Source organism: Elephantulus edwardii, unplaced genomic scaffold (assembly GCF_000299155.1).
Source record: "Elephantulus edwardii isolate Elephantulus edwardi_28Jun2011 unplaced genomic scaffold, EleEdw1.0 scaffold00208, whole genome shotgun sequence".
Classification (NCBI taxonomy): domain Eukaryota; kingdom Metazoa; phylum Chordata; class Mammalia; order Macroscelidea; family Macroscelididae; genus Elephantulus; species Elephantulus edwardii.
Window position 1 is genome coordinate 3,894,404 of NW_006399958.1, and position 6,031 is coordinate 3,900,434.

At 42.3% G+C, this 6,031-nt stretch overlaps 1 pseudogene; it reads right to left on the reverse strand.

Annotated features, from left to right (window-relative positions):
- Positions 1–6,031, reverse strand: part of LOC102843882 — a 17,538-nt pseudogene that overhangs the window by 6,422 nt on the left and 5,085 nt on the right.

A 6,031-nucleotide genomic window follows, 5' to 3' on the forward strand; every position in this document is an offset into this window, starting at 1 on the left:
AAATAATTTTTTATTGTATTATTTTTACGTGTACCGTCAAGTCAGATCTGACTGGTATTGGAGGAGATTGCCCCCTCCTTCTCCAGCAGAGCATCTGTTGGACTTGAACCGCGCACCTCTGGGATTGCAGTGCAGCGTCTTGCCACTAGGCCACCAGAGCTCCCTTTAAAGTAACATTTTTTTAAAAAATACAACCTCTTGGTGACCCTACAGACGAGAACACACCTGGGTTAGTAAGTTATATGTAAACACACATACAACATATTATTTGGGATAAAAACTGACCCCTTGTAAGGAGAGTCAGGAAAGACCAATATTCTAGAGGAGATAAACTGACTGAGGAAGAGAAAACTGTGTTATGGATAACTGACTTTTTAATATTACATTCTGCTAAATAAAGAATATGAAAGGAACAAAAATCAAGCATTGTCCTTAATGGATAAATAGCCAAATGACCTCCGAGCATATGATGACTTTTACAGAAGAATGCTGCTAACAGAAAGATATTCCGGGTGCCAGATGATGCCAGAGGAGTTCACTCGTACACAGACACACCGTACACAGAGTTGGGCAGCAATGTAAGCCCACGGAAATACCAGGGATCAAACTCAGATCTGAATCAGTAAGGGACAAGTGAACTGAATTCAGCTTTAAGAAAGATGGAAACACAGGGCACTCTCGTGGCCTAGTGTCAAGAAGCTGCACTGCAATCCCAGAGGTGCACGGTTCAAATCCACCAGAGGCTCTGCTGGAGAAGGAGGGACAATCTCCTCCTGTACCAGTCAGGTCTGATTTGACGGTACACACACAAGATAATAAAATTTTTTAAAAAAGAAAGATGGAAACAAATCAGCCTTCAAAGGTTAAGCGATGACTATTGCCAGACCTTGAGTAGTTGGGTGAAAAATCAAGATGGCATAAGCAACAATGATAAAGGAATACATAATGCACAAACACGAACTATTTCTTGTAAAAGGAAAGATTTCATTTGCTTTGGCAAGCTAAACATGATGAACACAGACTTTTTAAAAAATAAGACATTTAGGGGGGAAAAACCCTCATTAAAATGTAAATAAAACCTAACACAACACACTATGCTTAGAGACTATAGTATACAACAGAAAATGCAAGGGAGCTCTGGTGGCCTAGTGGCAAGAAGCTGCAATGTAATCCCCAAGGTACATGGTTTGAATCCACCAGATGCTCTTCTGGAGAAGGAGGGGCAATCTCCTCCTGTACCAGTCAGCTCCTGATTTCACAGTACACACACAAAATAAGTTAAAAAAAGAAAATGCAACAAAGGTGTGAAATGTGAATTCTGTGATATTTCTCAGACTGAGACAGTAACTTAACACATTTGATACCCTGAGGGTAATCAAAATTCCTAATGTTAAAATCCAACTGTGGAAAAAGAAAAGATATAGAGATGAAACAAGAGTAATTTATAGTAAGTAAATGTTATGTGAAGAAACCAGGCCCTGCAGAAAGACATCATGCTTGGAAAAGTACAGCATCTACAAAAAAATGAGGAAGGCCTCAGAGACGCAAACTGGCACAACGATGGCAAATACACAAAGATGTAAGAAAGGTACAGGATGAGGCAGGGTTTTATTCTCTTATACCTACGGTCTTTAGGAGTCAGAGATGACAACAGTACCCAATGATGTTTAAATAAAATTCTGGAGTTTCATAGTTGTTGTTGTTATGTGCCGCCGAGTCGCCTGTGACTCATAGCGACCCTGTGTACAACAGCCCTAACCCTTGCTCTGTCCTGCGTCTGACACTCCCATCCCGGTTATCCCAGTCACTGAATCAATCCACCTCATCGAGGGTATATTCACACAATGGAATACTATGCAGCATTGAAAAACAAGGAACTCATGAAATATTATGCAAAATGGATGACCCTGGAGGACATTATGCTGAGTGAAATATCTCAGTCACAAAAGGACAAATATTGTATAGGGCCACTGTTGTAAAACAGGACTGACGTCACGGTTTGAGGGAAGACAGAGAAAGGAGGGGAGGAATGATGTATACTGCATTGAAACAGATGAGGGAGAGAACTGTTTAAAAGGGATCTATGATTGGGTACTATTGTCATGACAGGAGTCCAGAATGAAGGCTGCACAGTGGAGTGGACTTGGGGGGAGGGACTGCATAATAATGAAAGAGTTTTTCTTTTACTTTTTAAGAAGAGTGAATTGGGGGGAGGAGGAGTGGGCAGGGAGAAATGTGCAATAATGAATAACTGGAAACCCTAAGTCTCTGTTCATCAAAATTAATAAAAAAAGAAAAGGGTGGGGGGGAAAGAATGTGAAGCGAGAATGGAAACTGGGTAGGTGGTTCAGAAAGTACCTCAATTCTAACCTGTAAGAAATGAAAGCTAATAATCAAAGCCAGACCCACTGGCATGAGGTCCCCTCCACCTCACGGTGACCGTCCACACTGGACTGCTGGGCCTGTAAAACTTTACAGAAGGTGAAACCAGTGAAGTTAAGAGGACTCCTTTCTACTAGCCCTCTCTCTCCTACTCGTAGCCATGGCAACAAAGAACTCACACCCACTATATAACAGCATTATGTGGGTCTGAATTAAGACTCTGCTTTTTAACTCTGCTTGACCTTTTAAGTGTCTGAAGGAAATAATAACAGAGTGACAGGTGGAGAATGGGGAAGAAAACATTTCCCTTGAGAACTTAAGAGAAAGAAAATTTTTATTTTCCCAATTGGGGAAGACTTCCGCCAAACAATCTTTTTTTGGTGGATTTTTTTCTCACCACGATCACTCTTGCACATCGAACCTACACTTACCATCTTGATATATTCCCACTTACCTGTTCTTTTACCTATGTTCATCTGATTCTCCACAGTCCAGGGTTCTGTCTTTTTCTTCAAAATGGAAACAATATTCATGTCACAAGGAAAGATTCCTGCTTATAAGAAAAAAAAAAAGGAATATGCTGTTCAGATAGTTTCTAAAGGTTGCTCAGCAAGTCCTTTGTTAACCTGAGAACATCCCAGATGTTTGTTATAAAATATTGCCATAATTCTGCCAACATGATAAAAAAAGACCAAAGAATCTTGGTTTTAGGGGAGGGGTAGGTAAAGGAAAGGGGAAAGATCTGGTGCGAAAAACAATGTATATGAACTTTGGAAGTAAACCAGTCTAAAATGAAAAAAAAAAAAAGAAAAAAAAAATCTTGGTCCAAGGTTAAAATATTCAACTGCTAACCAAAAAGTTCAGTAGCTTATACTCATTGGCAGCTTTTATTCAGAAAGCTGAGATAGTTTGCTTCTGTAAATATTTACAGCCTTGGAAACTATATGGAGACAGTTGGCTTCTGTTTCATATGGTTACAATAAATCGGAATTAACAAAAAAATATATATTGCAATAATTCACCTACTGTTGCCTCTTTTTTAATGTTTAAAGCATTTAATAGAAGTATCAAACTCTCAGGGAGCTCTGGTGGCCTAGTGGCAAGAAGCTGTACTGCAATCCCAGAGGTATACGGTTCAAATCCACAAGATGCTCTGCCGGAGAAGGAGGGACAATTTCCTCCTGTACCAGTCAAATCTGATTTGACGATACATGCCAAAAAAAAAAAAAATAATAATAAAAGAAGTATCAAACTCTCTTGTAACAACTACTCAAACAAAAGCAGAGATAAACCCAGAAAATTATACATAGTCAAAGTTCATATGTTCCATAAGGCCAACAATCGCATAACATAAATTGAGCAGATCATCTGAAGACCATAGTGAAGTTTGGATTTCTGAACCAACTTCAGGTGAGATTAGGCACCTTCAGGGTGATAAGGGGGTAAGTTTTCTGGACCACTTCAATCTCAGCCTTAAGAACACAGACTTTAAACTCCACCAAGTAAAGGAAGGAGAAATTTCACCAAGAGAAAAATACAGACAGACGCATTTTTAAAGGAAATGTATGTTCACCAAGAGAAAGGAGATTTCTGTAGTTCTCCAGCATCACGTCCCTGTACAGAGCCCGCTGGGCAGGGTCCAGGCAGTCCCACTCCTCCTGAGAGAACTCGATGGCCACGTCCCTGAAGGTCAACAGACCCTGAAATGAAAAACACATTTTCTTCACCAACTGGATATAGGAAAGTTGTTACAGTCATACAAAATGGTTAATAAAGGTGTATGATTAATTCAACTAAGGTGAGAATTTGAACAAATCAACATAAGGTCATGTTAAGCACCTTATATGTCCCTATGGCCTAGTGAGTCAAACGGGAGAATGGTCACCCCTGGTGGACAGTGTTGGGTGGAGCTCCCCGATTCAAACAAGCTTGGAAGCAGGAGTGGCATCCACTTCCATAATAGCTTGCCTCCGGAAACCCTATGAACCTGGAGGGAGGTTGAAAGTTATACAGGTGCCCAGGACTTTCATTCATAGGGTCGCAATGAGTCGCCTACGACTTCACGGCACTTAACCACCACCACAACAACATTGCCTAGTGGTAAGAAGCTGCACTGCAATCCCAAAGGCATGTGGTTCAAATCCACATGGGAGAAGGATGGGTAATCTCCTCCTGTGTAATTAGTTGCCTCGGAAAACCCAGTGGAGGGTGGACTATGACTAGACGGTCCACAGCAACACGTGTGTTTCCTATGCTTTCCATCAGAGGACATGAAATTCATTAAAATCTCAGGGACATGTAGGCAATAAAATATGTGCATGAAGAACTCCCAGAGGGTGGTCTACGTAGAAGTGCTAGAGTTTCTCAAAGGGCATTCAGTTTCTCAGCTGACCTACAAGCCAAAGTGGTGTCTTCTGGAGCAGGGAAGCACTCGCTGAAGGAAGCAGAGCCCTTGAAGAGGAGACTGAGAACCAGCGAGGGGAAAAAGTCACAAGCAAGTAAATGGTAGAGCGGAACAAGAATCCAAGCCTGTAACTGCAGCATCCAGAAGTCTTCCCATTGCACTCCTGCAAAGCAGAGTCTAAGACCTTGTGAACAAAAATGCTTGAAGATAAAAGGAGCCGGAAAGCTCCTAGAAGATGGCTGAGAGTTGACTGAAACAACGCGGGATGAACTGGATCAAAAGATGAGGCGAGCTCTGGTGGCCTAGTGGCAAGAAGCTGCACTGCAATCCTAGAAGTACGTGGTTCGAATCCACCAGATGCCCTGCTGGAGAAGGAGGGGCAATCTCCTCCTGTACCAGTCAGATCTGATTTGACGGTACACACACACACACACACACACACACACACACACAAAATAAAATAAAAAAATAAGGAGGAAAGAAAAAAAAAAAGATGAGAGAAGTGGAAATGGAGTGCCATGAGGGAAAGAGGAAAAGGGGAGTCTCTGGTGGCCCAGGTTCAAAACCCACCACCAGAGAACCCGATCCATCTTTGACCTCTCTTATAAGCGCAAGACCCTCAGCAGAGATCTGTCTAAGTCCTGCATCGGAGAAGACTATGCAGACCACCTGATTGCCAGGTGGAAGAAACAGGTCCATGAGAACTTGTGCTGTCAGCACTGCATCCACACCCGGGATGCCAGCTTTCGGACCAACTGCATCTGCTGGGTCCCTGGAAACCAAGCTGCAAGTGGGCCGCACCGTGGCGGCCTGGGCTGAGATCCCCCACCTGGACCTTAGATGGACTCTACGGGGCTCTGCCTTTGCACCCCTCTTCTCGGGAGCTGTTCTTAGCACAGCAGCACCCCAGAACCACTGGTGCAGCACCCCGGACCTGCTGGAACAAGGGATCTCCCACCCTCCTCTGAAAGGCTTCAGTCGCCAGCTGTGATTTGGCTTTTGTTGTTATTGTTGTTTTTTAATTATTCATTTTGTTTGTTTGTTTGGGTTTTTTTTTTAATTTGGTACACTGAATAGAAGGCAGAGGTCATGTTAACAGTTGCACTTGACAAAGCTGTTCTGACAAACAAGAGAGGAAACTTCTTCTGGGCTCTCCACGGCACATGAAATCAGAATTAATTATTCATTTTAATGAACGTTTACAGGCACTTTGGATTTCCATTCATTCATGCATTTTTCTCCCTG